At 39.2% G+C, this 20,994-nt stretch overlaps 1 protein-coding gene across 24 annotated transcripts in view; it reads right to left on the bottom strand.

Moving 5' to 3' along the window:
- The window catches only part of SLC16A7 (solute carrier family 16 member 7), a 724,207-nt gene that overhangs the window by 151,181 nt on the left and 552,032 nt on the right, over nucleotides 1-20,994 (bottom strand). The window contains exons 1-3 of one of the 24 annotated variants that reach the window (XM_048217837.2): nucleotides 14,640-19,119; nucleotides 13,893-14,000; nucleotides 12,683-12,776 (exon numbers count right to left, since the gene is read on the bottom strand). The exons of 13 other annotated variants lie outside the window; for them this stretch is intronic. The gene's annotated coding sequence lies outside the window, so the exon portion shown is untranslated. 10 more of the 24 variants (XM_048217840.2, XM_057316179.1, XM_048217835.2 and 7 more) reach the window with 10 other exon arrangements.

The raw sequence follows: 20,994 nt of genomic DNA on the forward strand, positions 1-20,994 counted from the left end.
TTTCAAAACTCTATTTTGTCTTAAACACAAAGGTCTTGCCTCAAGGCAATGAATGTTTCCTAAATGGTGCTCCTTTAAATTACAATGCCATGAAATTCTGTTCAAAAATGGCGTCTGTAATCAAGTAAGTTTGGAAAACGCTGAATTTAAGGCATCACCTGAATAGACTATAGATTAGAGGCTAGTGCCTGTCCAAAGCCAAGTAGAGTTTAATGAGTATACTAATAATGATGGACGAGAAGGGTGCATATGTTTAATAAGACACTATTTTGCCTTTATAAATCTTATGAAGGTGCATTAATTTAGGTAATACATTCACATGACTAAGGACTTGCAGAATAGAGCAATGATATATGCAGATTAAATTTTTTTTTAAAGATTTTATTTAAAATCTTTAAAGAGACAGCCAGCGAGAGAGGGAACACAAGCAGGGGGAATGGGAGAGGAAGAAGCAGGCTCATAGCCGAGGAGCCTGATGCGGGGCTCGATCCCGTAACACCTGGATCACGCCCTGAGCCGAAGGCAGACGCTTAACCGCTGTGCCACCCAGGCGCCCCCAGATTAAATTTTTTGATTCCATACTTCATGGTGAGATGGGCCTAACAATAATGCTTAAAAAACAGAACTGGTTTTCTCCTCACGCTACATATTAACGCAAAATACTATATATTAGAAAAAAATCTAGATTATTTATAAAGTTAGTCAGCCAACTCTCCAAAGAATGTATTCGTGCCAAAACACATACCATATTATACTCTATGAAATTTCACTCATGTTAAGTATTCTCAGACAGAATATGACTTTTAACTGGGTGACGATGCTAGAAAATATACTATTAAGTGTAATAGTAGAGATGAGTGTCAGTTGCCTTTTTAAATAATGAATGCCAGGGGAATGGTGTAAATAACATGTATCTAAGCTCTCCTCATATAATGGGCTTATTCTGGAAATGCCGAAATTCCTTTATATCCATGGATGATACTTTCTTTCCAGAATAAAAGTGACTCAGTTCCTCTTTCTCATTCTACTGAACATTCTTTATTTTTATACCCTTACAAATAGTTGACTTGAGACAACTGGATAACTAAGAAATAGAATCAAGCAGAGTCTTAAGCAGGATGATGGAGTTATTTTTACACAAAAAAACCCAAATACGGTAACTTAAAAATCAATTCAGAGTATTTCTTTTTTGTTTTTGTGAAAAATAACTAACTCAATATTGTTTTCATTAAAAACTAAAGCAGCCATCAAAATTTAAAATAAATTCAAGAAAAACTATGAGCTTACTTATAGAGATTTTCAGCACAAATTCAGACACTTATAGTCGTCTACCCAGAATATCTCAATTGCATGACAAATGATTTTTGTTGTGATTATCTATTTTTTTTAGTTTTGTTCAAATTAAATGATAAAATACTTGAAGCAAAAGAGAGAAATCCCATAAAATGGAATTATTTAGGTACTATCAGGACACTTCCTACCTTCAGAGAACACTTCAGTAAGCACCCCCTACTCTTCCGTTAGATGACAGGTAGGATACCATACAATAAAATCCCCACTCTTTGTGTTTATACTTAAAGGTCGCAGGCCCAGGGTAGTAAGGGTAAAAGCCAGTTTCTTTAGGCATCATGCTGTTGCTTGTCCATTAGGCTTTTCTTTCTCAGTCTGGCTTTTGGCAACTGTTAGGTTCCCATGACTATTATTTGTAGTTTCCCCTTCCAGTAAAACTGAAGGGCATTTCAGGGAACAGTCCCCAGGTCCTGGCCAAAGTCAATGCCAAGATCCAACAGAGTCAAGTCATGGAGCAGGAAGCAGGCCAGGGTCCAAGATGAGGCAACCAGCAAGCTCCAACAGGTTCATCTTTTTAGACTCTGGCCCTTTAGAACTCACAGGATAAATCCACATCTTATGAGCAAGGTAAAAATCCAGAAAATCCAATGTTGGCTATATAAGTGTCTTTATGTTGCTTAGGACACTTTCAGCAACAGGTCAAAGGCAGATTTTGGGGGCAATAGCAACAACATCTACGACACTCCAGGAACAGGAAGGGTCACCAAAGATAAGAACAACTGGTAACTGTGCTGGTATTATTACTGGAGCAATTGTGTGACTGCACAGTGTGCTGGTTTCACTGAGGCACCAAATTCAGCATCTGAATGGTTACCAGTCTTGGCACACACACTTCTCTCCATATACCTGTTTCCCAACCTATCAGGAAATTCCTCATATAAAAGATTATAAAGGGAAAAAAAGGTAAAAGTCAATGTCAAGCAAAGAATGTTTTTATTAGTTATCACTGGCATATTTAAAACAGAAATGAAACTGAAAATTGAGAAATGAAGTGGTTATGTGTGTTTCTATTTTCAGATTTCTAGGAATTGGAGACTTCCCATGAATGCAGGAAGGAGATGGCTGTATAGGCAAAGAATATCTACTTTTTAATGCAAAGTTGGATTCCCTAATGAAATAAAGTTAAAGAATCATGGCACTTTGATCATCATACATTATTCTGATGCCTTTTAGTAACATGGAGAGCACATCAGAACCACTTCTTTTGAAATCATTAATAATTTGATTACAAAAGAGGGTCCTTTTTAAGAGCCAAAATAGTCTATGTAGAAATTTTTCTCTCCCCAACAGACTATACGGGGATATCATATTTGTTTAATTCAGGATTAATAATTCTTAATAGGTCAACTTGAATCCACTTTTGTGGAAGAAGCCCTATGTATACAGAAATACCTGATTTGCATAACTTCTCTCTGTTTGAATTATTGTCTTTAAACTCTTGGTTTTGGTAAATTACATATTTAATACTATAGATTGTCTAAAAATAGATGGTCTAAACTCTTAATCTGTCCATAACAATGTTCAATTAACAATGGAACATTCCCTAGTTTACCCAGCAACACTCTCCCATAAAATACTATTTGGCAAGTGTTAATAATACCTGATAATTTTCCCATACCTCCTGGATTGGATATCTTTTTGGAGTCAGGAAGGGATATTTTAATTACAATGCACAAATTATATTCTCTTGTCATCTACAAAGAAAAGTCCCACTCACACTGAATGAGCATTAGACACAAAACTCTGATAAAAAAGACAGGTTCACACTCAACTGCCTCACATTTTGAAACACGTAGTATCTCGATCATGTATTTTGAAATTGTTTCACTACAAAAGAAACACATTTTTAATCATTTATACTGGAATTCATTATAGCACCATCTTCTAGGTACTACAGCTGAATGTACTTGACCTTTGATGCCACGGTTAACAGCTAAATTGCATATAATGAAGGCCTTCCTAAATCCCTTTGAAATGGGTTTAAGATGGACTCTTACATTGAATTCAAATCATGATGAAGTTCTGGGATTTTAATGAGCCAATTATTAATAAGATTTTACTTTTTTAGATGTGAATAGTTCCTCGTTAATGTATATGAGAGATCAATGTACTTGTTTAATAAAGCATAATCAGGAAAAAGTAAAACAATATTCAAATCCCAGTTACTTAAACACAGTCCTAATTTAATAGTGCTATCCATGTCTACCTAATTTCTTGGTGCTAACCTCAGTCACAACATACACAGTTAATTGAGTTGACGGTTTTTGAAAGAAGTATGTGTACTATGGTCTAAATGTTTGTGGCCCCCCAGATTCAGATGCTGACACCCTACTGCCCAATGTGATGACATTAGGAGATGGGGCCTTTGTGAAGGGCTTAGGTCATGAAGGTAGAGCCCTCATGAATGGGATTAGTGCTTCTGTAAAGGAAACCCCCCCGAAGAGATTCTGCATCCCTCCCACCATGTAAGGATACAACTAGAAGTCTGCAACCTGGAGCAAGAAGGCCCTCACCTGACCACGCTGGCACCCTGATGTCAGACTTGCAGCTTCGAAAACTGTGAGAAATAAATTTCTGTTGTTTATAAGCTACCTAGTCTGTGGTATTTGTTATAGCAGCCTGAACATATTAAGACAATGGGGAAGAGAGGCAAAATAAAATTTTGTCAACATTTTTCTTGTCCTTTTAATGTTATCTTTTGTTTTTTGAGAAAGACTTCCAAGTGTGATTTTGATAAATTTTTTTAAATTAGCACAATTTAAAAGGACAGAATCCTAAACATTTTTCTTTAATCTTCCCTACATTTTCCTTTTCTAGAAAATGTGTCTTCAGGGAGGGAAGATTCTCCTCTCTGGGAAGACTACATGTAATAGGACAAATGTGGATTTTGAAAATAAAGCTTTGTTATCTAACCCACCTGCTTCATTTCCATCCTAGATTAGTGAGAATGATGTCCACATGACGGGGCTGTTGAGGTTGACAGATAATGACTTTCCGGATTATGTGAGGTAAGGCACATAAAGCCCCCACGCCTTCTCTCTGGCGCACAACCGGCACCAAGCATGCTATTTGCCTTCTTTCCCCTTTTCTAATTTCAAACATCTGAGTGAGCAAATCTTTTTGAAAATCCTTAGGACACGAGAGAATACATAAAAAATTACATTTTTAAATTTAGATTTTATGGACCACAACTCAATATCTGAAAAGCTAGTAAAAGGCCTGATCGAATGTGAAATAATTTAAATAGCTTATACAGACTAAAAAAGTTGGATTGGACATTCACTCTTAAATGAAAGTTATAGACCAAATATGTATAATTTTTATCATAAATAGTGAAGTAGCCCAATGAACAAAAATTAAATTTCTAAGCATTTAAAATAAGATTTTATTTTTGGGGCACCTGGGTGGCTCAGTCAGTTAAGCATCTGCCTTTGGATCAGGTCATGATCCCAGGGTTCTGGGATCAAGCCCCACACTGGGCATCGGGCTCCCTACTCGGTGGGGAGTCTGCTTCTCCCTCTTCCTCCCCCCCCCCCAGCTTGTTCTCTCTCTCTCTCTCTTGCTCTCTCTCAAATAAATAAATAAAAATCTTTTTAAAAGGGGCGCCTGGGTGGCTCAGTCGGTTAAGTGTCTGCCTTCGGCTCAGGTCATGATCCCAGGGTCCTGGGATCGAGTCCCACATCAGGCTTCCTGCTGAGCAGGGAGCCTGCTTCTTCCTTTCCTGCTCCCCCTGCTTGTGCTCTCGCTCTCTCTCTCTGTGAAATAAATAAATAAAATATTTTTAAAAAATCTTTTTAAAACTTTTTAAAATTAATTAAAAATATATTTTATTTTTAATTGGTGATAAGTCTACAAAAGTGTCTCTTCCCCTTTTTTATTGAACATTTGAAAACAAATGTAGACAACGGGCCCAGGTATTTTACTGAGCTAGAGTAACAAGTCTATGTTATTGATAAAAATAAAATAACAAAAAATGTGCATGTCTCCTCACTGAAGCAGCTTTTTTCTTAAATTAACAGCATTTATTACTTAGAAAATTAATGATAAAAGAGGAAACAATTTTTAGTGAGCTTTAGAACTGGTATCTGTGAATCCTGCAGCAGGCCATTACTGTGTGTAATTAACGTTCTTTCCATGGCACAAGTGGCCAGATTACTTCTCCACAGGGATGTTAATGTGGCCCATGAGGGATGGATTTACATTTTCATATACTCCCTGCAGCTTCTTCTGAATCATTCACCTTTTCCTATCTACTTATTATTTTGTCATATCCATTAGTGATATGCAAATATTTCTGCAGTATCTACTGCTTTCTAAGTTCAGGAAGAAAAAAAAACCAAAACCTGGTATTAAGTTGCATTGATTCTTTGTTTTTCCTTTCAAAGAGGCCATTGCTTTAGGAAAATGCATCGAAGCACTTTATTGCTACACTGAAGACACTGTGGAGTAAGCAAGTAGGACCTAGATGAATATTAGGAAGGGATACTGCAGAAAAAGGAGGAAAAAAAGAAGGCATTATAACCAACTAAACATTAAGAAGGAAAAGGAAGAAAGGATTATAGACAGAAGTAACAGAAACAAAAGAAACAGAGAGGATATAGAAAGTTCTGGGCCAACAAAACATCAGTATTTTTAATAAAAATTTGCAGACACATTTGTAGTGAAAGCACACTCAACTTTTACAAAACTATGGCACAATGCTTTTAATAGAATGCAGTCACATGATAGAACAAATTGTCAAATTCACTTTTTTTAATTGGTTGAAGTCCATTCCTATCTATGTCCCAGCTCCAAAAATTTCCTTTTAAAAAAGTCAGTTTCTTGATCCTATTGAATAATGGTGATCTGTTCACTAGTATTACAGTTTTAAGCCAATTATCTGTTCTACCTGATCCTTAGTATTCTCTTCTGTGGAATGGGAACAACATCTACCTCACTGGGCTATTGTAAGTTTTTAATGAGATAAGGTATGAAATGCTCTTGACACAGTGCTGGCACTTAGTTGTGTTCTCAATATCTAGTATTTTTTTTTTACTATAACTAGTGATTAGCAAAAATAGTTAACACATATTTAGCATGCATATAATTTTTGAAGATTGAGATAACTTGTGAGAAAAAAATTTCTCTGTCCTCTACAGGAAATAATCAATTTTATCAGGTGAGTAATATTCTGGACCAATGATTTTCCACATGGACTATACTTTAGTATCATAGATTATTGAGTAATCTTCTGGACCAGTGATTTTCCACATGGACTATACTTTAGTATCATAGATTATTGAGTAAAATTTTATCTTTAAATAATTCACCAACTGGGGGCACCTGGGTGGCTCAGTCCGTTAAACATCTGAAACTTGATTTCAGCTCAGGTCATGATCTCAGGGTCATGATCTAGGGGTCATAGGACAGAGCATCGCATGGGACTTCCTGCTCAGTGAGAAGTATGCTTGAACCTCTCCCTCCCACTCTGTTCCTTCCCCTCTATTCTCTACTCCTCCCCCTCCGCTCCACCTCCCACTCAGGCTCTGTCTCTCAAATAAATGGATAAAATCTTAATCAATCAATCACCAATTGGTTCAAATGTCTCATCAAGTTTAAGAATCATTGTTTTAGATGAATACTTACAAAAGGTACACTCACAGACAAATGGTTATAATGTTATATGAATTATATACAATGCTATGATCCTTATTTAGCAGATTTTTGTATTTATCCATGTGTTTGCTTTTGCTTTTCAGTTTTGTGGCACTTAAACTGACCATCTCATTTCACTTAAAGACTATCTTTCCAGCTCTAAAACATTTCCACTTCTTTCATTAAAGTCTTTGTTGACTCCTCCATCACATAGTAAAGTCTCCCTCTTCTAAAATCCTAGAGCAAGGATCAACAAATATATTTTCCTTAAAGTGCTACATATTAAATATTTTAGGTTTTATAGGCTTAGTTACAGCTACTCAACTCTATCCAGCAGCAGGAAATTAATTGGCCACCGAAAGTAGCTGTATTCCAGGAAAACTTCTTTTACAAAAACAGGCAGCAGGCTAGATATAGCCCAAGGGCTACAGTTTGTCAACCTCTATTGCAGACTATCCCTACTCTCTACCATTTATTTTGACAATTCTAATCTGGATCGTACCTATAACTGGTACACACATTGAGAATGTCTCTGAAATTAGTCTCCTCAGGATGTCAGGAAGGATATCTTACACATATTTTCAGCTCTCTATGTAGAGTATTTCATAAAGCAATGTTAATTATTTACTGATTTGAAATGATTTAAAATATGGGAACAAGATGAAGTTGCCATTAACATCTTACCTGCATTAAAACATCTACTGAGATTCTGACTCTTGGGGTTCCCTAATGGACATCCTTATCTTGCTGAGTCTTTAGTCTATCTGTAAATGAATATAATCTATCTTACATGGTAATAATGAGAAGTATACATACTATATATAAAAAATCAGACACACAGGAGGCACTTAAAGAGTATTATTAAAATCAAAAACAAACGCAGACCAGCTTTGAAAATTCCTGAGTAGACAAAACCAGTTTAGTCATACAAACAAAGCTTAATTTAGCTTATTTAGCAAGACTAACTTGACCTGGGTTGGTTCTTGCTTATGCCTCTGAAAATCATAAGCACGACTTAAGCTGGTTCCCAAGGTTGATTTGAGGTAACCACTCACTAATTTCTTATCTAGACTTTTCTAAAACTGAATGCCTCCATAAAACACGATGGCCCTAACCAGGTTACAAAAACAACAGGTAGAAAGGCTGAATATGTTAAGTTGATAGAGAAAATATAAGACATGTAAAGTGCCACCAAATATGTACAGGTTGTCAATAAAAATGAAAAGGGATTTATTTTGTGTGGCCTCAGAAAGCTGAGTAAGGACTCTAGGTAGAAGCAAGAACTTTGTCACAATTGGAAATGCCTTCAGAAGAACAGACTGCCTCAGTGTATATACTTAAAATAAACAATAGATGGTGGTTTATTACAGATGCTAAAGAAACAGTACATAAAAATGGGAGGAAACAGGAGGAAACAGACGTCCTCTAAATTCCTTGCAACTCCACAATCCACCAAAGTGTTAAAAGATATGTTGATACAGATAATTATACCTGACCTCCAGAAATTCATATTACATAGAGAAACTAACAACTTACACAGATGTAACTATAATAAAACGTTTAAAAGAAGTAAGACAGATTAAAATGCAACATTACTAAAATTTTTAAAATTTTCTTTTACTTATCTAGAGCCTTCAAAGGAAATTTGAACATGGTATTTAAGCTCAGTTATGAAAGTGAAGTTAAAGCTAGAAAGGAAAAGAGCAGAAAGTTAGAGCATTCATTTAAGATGAAAGGACAACATGGCCAAAAGTATGGTGGCAGGAAACAGGATGCAGACGAATGAGACAGAGGGGACAGTTGGACTGGACTCAAGTATGATGATGGTGAGAGATGAGCCTGGAAAAGTTTCTTGGAATTATAGGGACTAAAATGCTACTTCTTACACCCAGGGATGGGTGTCACCAAAGTGTCAGGAACATATCAGAGAGGGAGGTGTACTTCAGTAAGACTATCTGGTGGCAGGTACAGAATTAACTGGTAGAGTGAGAGGCTAGAGATGAGAAGAGCCGTTAAGAGACTGACATGATTCTAGGTAGTATGTCAAAAGTGCCCAGACTCTGTGTCAGGCAACATCAGAAAAGAGCAAAGTATGGAAGAAGTATTTTGGTTGTACAATTGTCAGATCTCAGCAACTGACTTGGAGATGCAAGACCAGGAGGAGGGAGGCCTCAAATCTTCTAGACTAGAATGCTAATACCAATAACAGAGCAAAGCAAAGAAGGAAGACAGAGCCATTCAGAGAATGTCGTTGCGGGTGTCAGCAGCACAGGGAAGGGGAGCTGTCCAGCAGGCACTTGGAAAGGTCAGCCTGAGGCTTATGTGAAGGTCAAGGCTGAAGATAATGATGTGGGAGTTATTCCTACCAAGAAGAAAGCAGAGGTCATGAGAGGATGAGCTCTGTCAATCAACAGAATGTAGACAAAAGAAAAACTGAGCAGGAGGTGAAAGAAGGAGCTGCAAATAAGTAGTCAGAGAAGTAAGAGGAAAACAAGGAGTGCCTGGAAGCCAAAAGTTTAAGAAGCAACAGGAGCCAATGTTGCCAAAGACTGATGACAGGTTAAAACAAACGCAAGTTTAGAACCTAGGATAACATGATTATTACATGATTATACTTAATATATCTTACAAGAAAGAACTTATTCCCTCAAATCAAGGTATTTTCACATGAGATTATCTTTTGAAGAAAAAACAGAAGACTAGGAGGTACTCTGGTCACAAGGATAATTTCCTTTAAACAGTCTCAGTTTGATCCTATTGGACAGTAATTTTCAACTGCATCTAGTACCATCCTTCCAGGAGGTATATTTAAACATCAGGGGCATTTTTGGTAATTACCATGACTGAGGGGAAGCTATCAGCATATAGAGGACAGGGGTCACAGACAGTAAACATCCTGCAATGAAAGAGGCATTCCCACACAAAGAAGAGGTATCCTGCCAAAATGCCAACAGTACCTGTTGAGAAACACTGTCACATGATGCATTTATCACTGAATACACCTTTGGCATAGTTGAGAAGAACTGATAGAAATTTGGATTCTTACATTTTGGAGAATCAGATTTAAAATAAGGCAAGTATGATTAATACAGTTCATCCCTTAGAAAATGTTCAAGTAAATTCATGCCTTTTAGTTTCGCTGTTTCTTCATATCTAATCTAGTTCCAAAAGAAGGGGTCTTCAAGTAAATGACTTAGCAGTGCAGTTTCTTGCGAATTATAATTCACCTGCATATTAAGTCTAATCAGAATGTGGTTAGGGGTATAGATGATTAATAAGAACACATTTATTGTGTTATTAGGTGAGGAAACGGCCAATGTTTGACCAAAAAGCCTTCTAAAAGATACCAACATTTTATGCAGAACTTTATTTTTCTAAACAAATATTTCTATTCTGTTCACCACTTATACTAAATATTTTTAATTGAAAAAATTGCTGTTTTAATGCCAAATATTACCAAAAATTAATTACCAGTTTAGATAATTGAACCACATATGTCAATTTTTGTAGGGCTATCCTAATTGCACAAAACTTTTAACAAAAGCATCTTTATACCAGCACTGCATAGCTGTCACTCAAATGCCCCGTAAGATTTTCATGAACTCATTTGGGATTTAAATGAATATTAATGAAAACATTTGCAAGAGGTTTTCATGGTAGGACAGGAAAATGTTTTCAAAAATATTGGCATCACTAATGTTAACACAGATATTTATGAATATGTTGAAAACGTCTCTGGTGTACCCAAGCACCAATTAGTCCAGTGCTAGCTGGACTAGTTTTATTATAGTCAAGTTCAATTTGTTTAACTTGTGGTTAATTTTTTCCCAGTGCTCTTGATTATTACAGTTTATACATAAACGCACATACCCCCTTCTTGTTTACTAATGGCCATGTTTATGGGATAAATGTTTTTGGGGTTTTTTCCCTCCAGACAATGGTCCATATTAGGCTATTCTCTCACATTATGATTGTAAACTATTGGATCAAAACCCAAGTAGGCAGACTAGGCCCCCAGGTTCGTTTAAGGGATCAACTAAGAAAACAAAGATTTCTCTTTAAGAAAATTTTTCAAGTTCTGTTTCTCCCTGAGACTTGGTGTACAGTTGTTTCTCAACACATTTCCTAATCACTTTGATCCAGTTTTGAGAAAGCCTGTGACACACCAAAATGACCTCTCAGACAATGAGTCTATGTAACGGTTTATGATGCAATCCAACACTGTTAGGCCATCTAATGGGAAACATGGCATTTCCGAGAGTTCCCAAATATCTGTTAAGAAGAATAAGCCAGTGATCCTTTTGACAACCTAACAGCCTCAAGGCCACATAACTAATACGTACGAACAGCTGCCATTATGCATGTGCTTGGCACAGTCTAAGCATTTCACAGCTATTCTCTCATTTGATCTTTACTCCCAATATATGAAATTGAGTATTATCCTCTTTTTGTACATGAAGAAATGAAGAAACAGCTTTTGAGAAGTTTTCACACATGAAGAAACCAAGATTTCGAGAGGTTTAGCAATTTGTCCCAGCTAGTAAAGGGCAGAGCCAAGATCAAAACCCAGACAGACCAGACTATGGAGGCCCTGCTTTTACCCTCTTCCCTCCTCTGCCCCAGAGACCTAGGCCTCTAGCTGTGCGATCTGAGCAAGTTAACTCTTGGTGCCTAAATTCCTTTTCTGCAAATGTAGATATCGCTAGACTTGCAGAAAGTAGTAGCACAGTGCCTAGAACTTGGTAACCATTACAGAGATGTTGTTTCAGAACTCTTGGGCTTCTCAGAGTAGGTGGATTGTGACTGCCCAGAGTGTAGAATAAATTGCAGCTCGGGCTCTTCTTCCAAAAAAAGATGGAAATCGATTATTGGCAAAGATAATTTCCAGGGAAAGAGTGTCTTTCCCTCATAGCAAGAAGAAAATCCTCCATTTCCTGTCTTTACAGGGTCACTCAACAGGCAAAAGAACACACCGGGGGCTGAAGACACCAGTTTCTGAGGTGAGCTGTCCTTCTCAAATCGCCTTTTATCAGTTCTTAACAACATTTCTTACAACTGCTAACTCCCTTTCAAGTTATTTAGGATATATGTCTCTTACACTGAGAAGGAAATTGATTGAAGAGCTGATAGGATATTGTGATGAGCACTGGGTGTTGTATACAAGTGTCAAATCACGATGTTGCACACCTGAAACTAATATTACACTGTATGCTAACCGGAATTTAAATAAAAACTTGAAAAATTAAAAAAAATTAAAAACACTTATATCTGACAACAACAACAACAAAGCGCTAATAGTATGGGAGGAAGATTAACCTCCATGACCAGATGTGAATTTTTTGAGAGCAGAATTCCACCCTCATCCATCTTGGTAACCACAGTGCAGTGTCTGGAATGATCCCAGGGATTCAAAAACAGCTAGTCTAGTCTATGTTTTAGGTGTTTTCCATACACATTATTTCTCATAATAGCACTTCAGGGTAGATACCACCAACCACATTTTAGAGATAAGAAAACCCGAGGAGATTGTTAAATAATTATTCAACCTTGCGAAAGTACAAAACTGACCTTGAAGTCTATGTCTAACTCTGAAGGTAATTACCTTTTTCCATCTGAATGTCTCAGGAAACAAACAAACAAACAAACAAACGGTTAGTGAATGAACATAGAAGTCAAAAAGTAAATGCAGGAGACCTGCCTTTATTCCAGATCCATGATCCAGGTGCATGACTCTGGATAAGGTATGTTTCTATAGGTCACTCTGCCCTTCTTCCCTTCAGGAGGACCCAAGGCTGAAAATATAAGCCAGGTATTATAAAAGAATAAATGCATATCCAGAAATAAACTGAGCATTTATAGGAGGATTCAAGAACCCGGACATTGGGAAATGGGTGTTAAAATTTCAGATCACTTATTATTAAAACACTCCCGGGAGGGGGGGAGCAGTATGTAATTGCAAACTGCTGATGTGAGTTTTGCAAAAAAAAAAAAAACAGTTTCTGACTTTATGAGTTGTTACACAACACACTGAGTTGCTTAAGGTAATAATCTTTCCCTTTCACTGAATCATTCAGTTGCTCGTTCGCCTAGATTGCTTTAAATGCAGTGTGTTCAGAAGCAGAAAGTGGAGCTAAGATTGCTTCACCAGGGCTAAATAAGGGTCACCTTGTTCAACCCTCATCTACCCTTTGCAGCCACCACCCAGCTTTGATTTCTCAGCCACACTCCCCCGAAATGCGCGCTTAGTGCTTGTGGTTCCAATGACAGCGCATTCAAGTTAATGCGTCTTTAGAAAGTTTGCAGCCCTCTTAAGCTCTCAGCTTGTGTTTAGCCATAAAGCACGCGGTGCCAGGAAAGGGCATCCAGCGCCCACTGTTTCCTCCTGCCCAGTCTTTTTCCCATCACCCTCATGATGGCTCACTATTTTAATTCTCTACTGTGTCTCTTTTTGGACCAGGAAAGGGAGGAGGACATGAAATATTAGCTTTCCTACAACACCAGCCAGCCCTCAGTCAACCCAACCCACTGAGTACTACTTCTTCAGGAAGGGATGGTAGAGTCACTTGTAGAGAAACCGCTCATTTCCTGTGTGTGTGTGTGTGTGTGTGTGTGTGTGTGTGTGCGCGCGCGCGCGCGCGCGTGTATTTTAACATCCCCGGAGTAAACCACAAAATTCCCTTGCCAGCCCTACCAGGAAAGCGGCCTTGGTCATGACCGCCCTTGCCAACTCAGTCTGCAATCTCTTTCGCGGAAGTAAAGGAGAAAAGGGGCTGCAGGGGGCAGCTGCTCGGCAGCACCCGCTGAGAGGAGGCAGCTGGCACGTGAGCCCCGTCTCTAGCCTCCCGCAATACCTGGCCAGGCCTGGCGCCCCCAGCGTGGCGCAGCGGCCCAGGAAACCGGCATGATACCTGGAGGCGCAGGCCCTCCTCGGCCCTGGTCCAGTCAAGCTCCCTTCTGCCCGAGCGCAGGCCTCTCCCGCACACATCTTTCCAACCGCCTCCGCCCCACCATGCAACCTGGGGACCAGAAAATTAGGAAGAGGATACCTCCTCCCCTTTCGTCCCCTCCTCCCAGCCTCTCCCAACCCCGATCATCTGCTACAAGACCCTCTCTACACACTTTCACCACCACTCGTCCGCAATTGCTGCGGCAAGGAGGCCACCCCAGGGTGCTCGCGGGCCTGGGACGGGATGCTGGCGACAAGCGCACTGGGCATACGCCTGTTGAGAACCAGCCCTGGGAGACTCGTGGGCCCAGGAAACGGGGAGCACCGCGTGGGCAGAGTCTCGGCGCAAGAGCCCAACGCGTCCGCACCTCCCACCCAAAAGCACGCGGGCGCGCGGGCGCTCCCCGCCCGGGACCCTCGGGCCCACCTCCCCGACGCGCGCGCGCCCGAGCCAGCACCGGCTGCGGCCCCTCAGCTCCCGCGCAGCTGGCCGCGCGTCTCACTGACGCGAGCTCTCCTCCCGCGGCCGCTTCGGGGGTTTTTGTCTATATAAGGGCTCGCAGGCCCGCTCTGCGTCGGCGCGTTTATCACCGGCTAGCCATTATTTTTACACACGCGTGCGGCTCCGCTGGCAGCTGGTTTGGCAGAGGCACGCTCGCCTTCCTCTCGGCCGGCGCCGCCTCCCCCCTTCCTCCCGGGGTGTACTTACTTTACCCGGTGTCTGGCACGGGGTGGGTGCTGCAGCAGTCCGTTCCGCCCCCCCGCCGCAGCCGGTTCGCCTCGCTGTCACCGGGTGAATGGAATTATTTATTTATTTATGTCCCTAGACTTGTCCTCGCCCGCCGCAGCCGGGGGAGGAGGGGGAGGAGAGAGGAGGGGAGGCGCGGCTGCTGAGCGCCCTAGTGGGTGCCCGGGAGCGCGCGCCGCTGGGTGGGGGGAGTGGAGGAGGAGGGCGGGGGCGAGCGCTCTGGGCTTTCCGCGAGCCGGCCGGCCGCGGGTGGGGGCGAACCCCGCCCTGTGACTCAGGGCCGACTGAGCATGCTCCCAGCGCCTGTCACCGCTGTAGACATCCTCTGGGGCTCGGGGCACTCCACTTCAGAGTTTAGTTTTGGCCAAGACAGAAAGTCAAGAATCAGATAGGGAGAACTGTTGTTCCGGATCGGTCGTGACACATTTTACCGAAGTACTTTGGCGGGGAACCTAGGAGCCAGGTGTGCAGGGAGTTGTGCAATCTATATGAGCGGGAAAGCATGCACGGGAGAGAAGCCTGCATGCGCAGTGCGGGGGGAGTTGAAGATTCTCCTTGAGTGTGGCAGGGAAGTTGGGCCGTTTTTTCGATTGAGGTCTTTTTCGTGGCGAAGAGAGGAACGGCAGTGTTGGAGATTAGGCTCACCAACCAAAATACTCTAAGGGAAAAATAAAATTTAAACCATGGGACAAGGAGTACCGAAAATAGTACAAGAAGAACCTGAAAACAGGAAAGAAATGAAGAAAGTCACTTGTAAACAATTCCTTCCATTTTTAGTTTCTCAAATTATTTAATTCTTCAAAGTAGGACTTAGTATTTGTCAACGAATAGTGCTAGGGATAATGGTTTGGTTTCTTCTGCATTTTTTAACATTTTTTTTCTCCACTGTCTAGAACATGTTTCTTGGGGAAGCTGGAAAGAGGAAGGGCTGGAACTGAACATTTAGTAACACCAAAGACTAGGTTCCTTAAATGTCTTTATAGTTGAACTGCTTCTTAGAAGGAAAGGAACAGAAGAAGAAATGTGGGTTTGAATTTGAAAATGGTATAGCCATTTTTCTGCGGATTTAACAGACCATCATCTACAATACACACACATCTCTGCTCCTGAAAAGTGGAAAAGATACAAAGTTATGTTAATCCTAGATATTAATATAACTTCCTGGAAGCTTTTCTTATTTATTCTAGAACTGAAATCATTTATAAGAAGCCAAGATAACTTAGTTGAAATAACTGAAACATTGAAGCCGAAGCGACAGGAATCAAAATGGTAATAACAGTAACAACAATAATAATAATTACACTTATTTACTAAGTGCTTATCCTTGTCAGGCACTACACTTTTATGGCTTATTTCAATTAATAGAATAACCCTATTGGGTGAATACTATGATTTTTCACATTTTACAAATTTGGAAATAGACAAGTATTGGGGAGGAAAATGTTTTCCCTTCTTTCCTTCTATGTTCTTTGGTTGGCCTAATAAGTAACCTGGCTTAATAAGTAAAAGACAGATAACAGAGAAAAACAAACTTATATGTCTAGGAGCCCATAAAAATATGAGACTCAAAGAAGTGACCAAAGCGGACAGGTTTGTTCATACCTTCTTCTAGGCCCTGAATTCTCTATCTCTGGTGATAGGGATTTCTCTCTGCCTCCTGGTACTGGGAGAGTAACTTCACATGGGAGATTTACTTCCTGCTTTCAGGGGGACAAAGAAGGGTCAGAGTGTCCTTCTTGCACTGGCTGTTTCCCAAGTAACTTCAATTCAAAATAATCAGTATGCCAAGGTGGCATATTTGGGGGTGGCATTTTCTGCCCCCTTCACAAGTTAAAGTCACTTAGCTAAATTCACATTGTCTTGCTTCTGCCACAGCTAGTTTGTAGGCTTGTACAAAACTTGAATCTTAGTTCCTGCAGCTACAAAATAGAAATCATATCAACTTGTTATTGCTGTCATAAGATATAGGTGAGATGATATATGTATAGCAGGTGGTAAATAATAGGAGAGAATAAATGCGGCCTATTATTAGTAATTTCAAGAAGTTTGGAAGACAGTTTTACAGAGGAGGGGATGTTGGAAGCTAAGGAACTAAGGCAGAAAATTCTAGGAAGAACTAGTTTATTTGAACTAAAAATGTGTAAAGTGACACTTATATAAAATATAGTAGGCATTTGATAGTCATAGGATGTCTAGCAGTGACTATAAACATTTCATTTTCATTACAAAAAATAATGTTAAATTTTGAAAAGAAACCACACTAAGACACACATCTCTAGGTCATGTTCTTGAGTGTTTGCTATTGACATTTTTCTGCTCATTCATCGCTCATTTCCTTTCAAAGAAGAGAAAGGACAAGAAAAACCATATATTTCCTGAACTTTGACCCCATTCTCCATTTTCCTTCTTTTTGAGTTTTTCTTTTTTGCTTTCTTTTTTTTTTTTTTTTTTTTTTTGCTTGTTTGTTTTTACATCCCCACATTCTTGGTCTATTTAACTCATTGTCAAATTCCTAAACATCACTACCCAGAGCATGAATCATAACTGTAGCAAGTTTTCTTTTAAGTCTTGTTTTTCCAACAGCTAAAACTCTGGCTCTAATTTACCTACTGCCCCAGTGTTAGTATTTGGGGATTCATCTTTAAATTGCCTTATTGCTATGGCTAGGAAGGTTCTGTAAATATTTGACTGGAATAGAAAGGAATCTGAAAGGAGATTTAGGTGGAAATAAATCCAGTCAATTTATCCTATGACATAGTGTTAACATTATTCAGAAGTTGAGAAAAAAATACAATTAAGGGAAAAGACAAACCACATGATCAGAACTTGAAATGCTTTTGGTAAAATTTTTTGCCTGGATTTCTATTCGTAAGGTGAAGTAACAGTGGAGGAAACAAAGAATAGCAACATACTCAATATTCTAGCAACCCATTTTCCACAAATAAGTAAACTAGTAAATACATAAATAGCATATAAACTAATAAAGCTCAAATGTCTTGCACTGCCTACCCACAGCCTCTACCCTCAGCTATGAGGTTCTTCATTCCTCAGCCATGACATTTCTTCTCACAGTTTGCTGACTTTTTGCACTCCCCATCTTCTCTTTTCCATGTCAAACTTGTCTGAGCCTTGTTTTTCCTTCAAGTCCAGCAAATGTGTCATCACCTCTCTAGCATTTCAAGGATTCCTTCAATAAAAATTAATTCCATCTTCCTCTGTGTTCTTTTTCATAGAACATGGTGTATGCCTCTTTTGGGGGCATTTTCTTTCTGCTTTACAGTATGGCTGTATTATAACTGTTTTTTCCTGTCTCCCCAATCTATTAGGTTGTTGTAGAGATGACGTATTATTCATCTTGGCAGTCTTCCAGTATCTAGTACAAATTCTTGCAGATAGAAGGTAATCAATAATGTTTGCTAACTGGAGGAAAGAAATGATAGTGTGGCTTTAAGAAACAGATATATGGTAGAGGCTGTTGCTGCTCACAGTATCCATGATCTGCATGACATTACATTTCCCAGCTTCTCTCACAGTTGTATTGGAACCACGTGACTAGTTCCAACTAATAAAGTATGAATGAAAGTGACATGGCTCTTAACGACCTTTTCTGGGCAAAGGGAGTTAAGAGCCAGTGTGCTACCTTCATTTTTGCCTTTCTCAGTCTCATGTTTTAGATAAAGTAGCTATAAAACAGAATCATTAAAAGATAAAGAAGGGCTGCTTGATTTACACTGGACTTTGTGTGAGCAAGAAACCATTATTGTGTTAAGCCACTGTTATTTGAGGCATTATTTGTTGTAAGAACATAGCCTAGCTTATTCTAACCAATACAGAATGTTACTTAATAAGACTATACATCATAATGGAGTAAAGACCCAATGAAACATTGAGCTTAAGAGGAAGCTTTAACGTGTTCTTAAATCAAGGCTAAAAATAGATATTTCACAACCCAAAAATTGATATTTAACAGCTTTTTCATGGCCAGTCTCTGTAAGACCAAAGTAGACTGTGTGTGTGTGTGCATGTGTGTGTGTAAACTATACACAATAGATTGGTTTTAACTAAGAGCAAAAGGCTAACTGTCCAAATATTTTCTCTTGGCCTGAGTGAAAAGAAACATGTACCTGCCATCCAGTGGCCGCATGCAGTGACTGAGATTGTAGCTGGCTAGCAGCTGTGAATGTGATTGCTCTGACCTGGTTTCATAGAATGTACAGAATATGAAAGACCTCTGTCCCCTGCTTGTAGATGTATGTCTTGAGTCTACTTTGGAAATACCTTCTATGGAAGCTTCGCATTGAATTGTGGAGAATGCAAATCTAGGTGGCTCAGTTGGTTAAAGTTGGTCTACCTTCGGCTCAGGTATTGATCTCAGAATCCTGGGATGGGCCCCACATAGGGCTCCCTGTTTAGCAGGGAGCCTGCTTCTCCCTCTCCCTCTGCCCCTCCCCCTGCTTGTGCTCTCTCTCTCTCTCTCATAAATAAAATCTTTGAAAAAAGAGAGAAAGAGAAAACAATTGTGTCGGACATTTTTGTATGGTGTGACTTTCCATAACTATACGATAGCCCAGAGAGGTCTTTTGTCAAAATAAATGACCTTTGGGGCTCTAAAAATCTCTTGATGGATAATGCATGCAAACTCCTATTCATTGGTATTCTTCTAATTTTATGTTTTATTTAATGCTATCTGTAAAGTGAGCTTAATGGATTCTAACTGTAAGTGTCTTATAGATGTCTTCATCTGAAAAAAATATATATATTTATATTTATATTTTATTTTTAAGTAATCTCTGCACCCAACATGGGGCTTGAAATTACAACCTGGAGATCAAGAGTTGCATGCTTTACCCACTGAGCCAGCATGGCACCCCTGAATATTTTAATTATTCTGAAGCATATAAAAGTTTTCATTATAAACTGTAAACCTTTCTGTCACGGTTCTTGTAAATAGTGGCTTATAATTATTTAATACTTAATAATTTTATCAAATAAATCAATGAGGACTGAATATGGTACCAAGGAACCTAGATTTCAGTGCCTTTCCCTATGGTGATAGTCTTAGATGGATCACTTAATCATAGCTTTACTTTCTAAAACTCTATGGTAATTTCAAGTACTTCAAGGGTGCAAAGATCCACAGAGATTATGCATAATTTTAACAAATGAAAATATTTATGTATGGTAGAGTTTTTTTTTGTTGTTCCTAATTAACCCAAAATAGGTATTTCCCTATCTTTTAGACAGAGTATTGATTAGGATACATTTTATAAAATGCAACCATGAAGTTACCTGCTTCACTTGTAACATTGTGTAACTTGCCCTGTGCCTGGAATGTCCTTGAAGGTTGAGTCACTGTTTGCATTTCCATAATGCCTCCCAGGTCACAAGAGAGTTTCAAGCTAAAATACTCTCAGCTACCTTCCTCTCAGCAAGCTAAATTTTCAACTGCCCTTACTTTGTTTCTTTGGCTGAAGTTCAGGCCATATTGCCATTTCGTTTTTCATTCAGAAGCTCTTTTTCTGCTCTCTCTCTGCCAGGAATTGACTCAAACTGCGTATTTGTTTTGTGCCGTTTTGCTATGTGATGGTAATTGATTTCCTAATGCTGGCTAATTTTTCCGGGATTATGCTAATAGCAATCTTGAACAATCACTTGTGACAAATTTTTTTCCCGAGAAATAATCTGTATGAGATCAGTTACATGAAACGCGGTATCAGTTTCAGTCCACAAAATGTGATTCTGCCTTCAGCCCTGTGACTGGAGCTGGAGCCTAGCAACGTAGGTGATTGCCTGAGGTCTACCGATCTTGTATTTTTTTTTTAATCTTGGTCCACCAAAATTTCATTTCTCAATACAGGTCCAGAGTCAAGAAATCCAGTAATGACTTTGAAATATTTATCTTCAATGAGCTTCATTCATTCGGCATATTTGTTAAGCCGTCTGTCAGGCACTATGATAAACTTTTTAGCTGTAAGTAGCACTTCTCTCAAGAAGCCTATGCACTATTTATTTAATTTTCAGACTGGTTATGATCCTAATGCTGTGATTGTATCCACTGCATCATTCTGTTTGTTCATAGAAAAACACCAGAGTATAAAATTGAGATATTAGGTTTTTTGAATGATATTCTTTGCAGGTTTTTTTTTTTTTTTTTTTTTTTTTTTAGTCTGAACTGGAATAGACCACCCTAGTCATTGAGTTGAGGACTCATCTACAGACTCAGATATATCTTTCAAAAAAGACACATAGAGTTCTTCCTCAGTAGACTTTATGGAGGAGAATGAGCTTTCTTTCATGATGCCAAAGACCGAAACAG

This window comes from Ursus arctos, unplaced genomic scaffold, assembly GCF_023065955.2.
Source record: "Ursus arctos isolate Adak ecotype North America unplaced genomic scaffold, UrsArc2.0 scaffold_21, whole genome shotgun sequence".
NCBI classification, from domain to species: Eukaryota; Metazoa; Chordata; class Mammalia; order Carnivora; family Ursidae; genus Ursus; species Ursus arctos.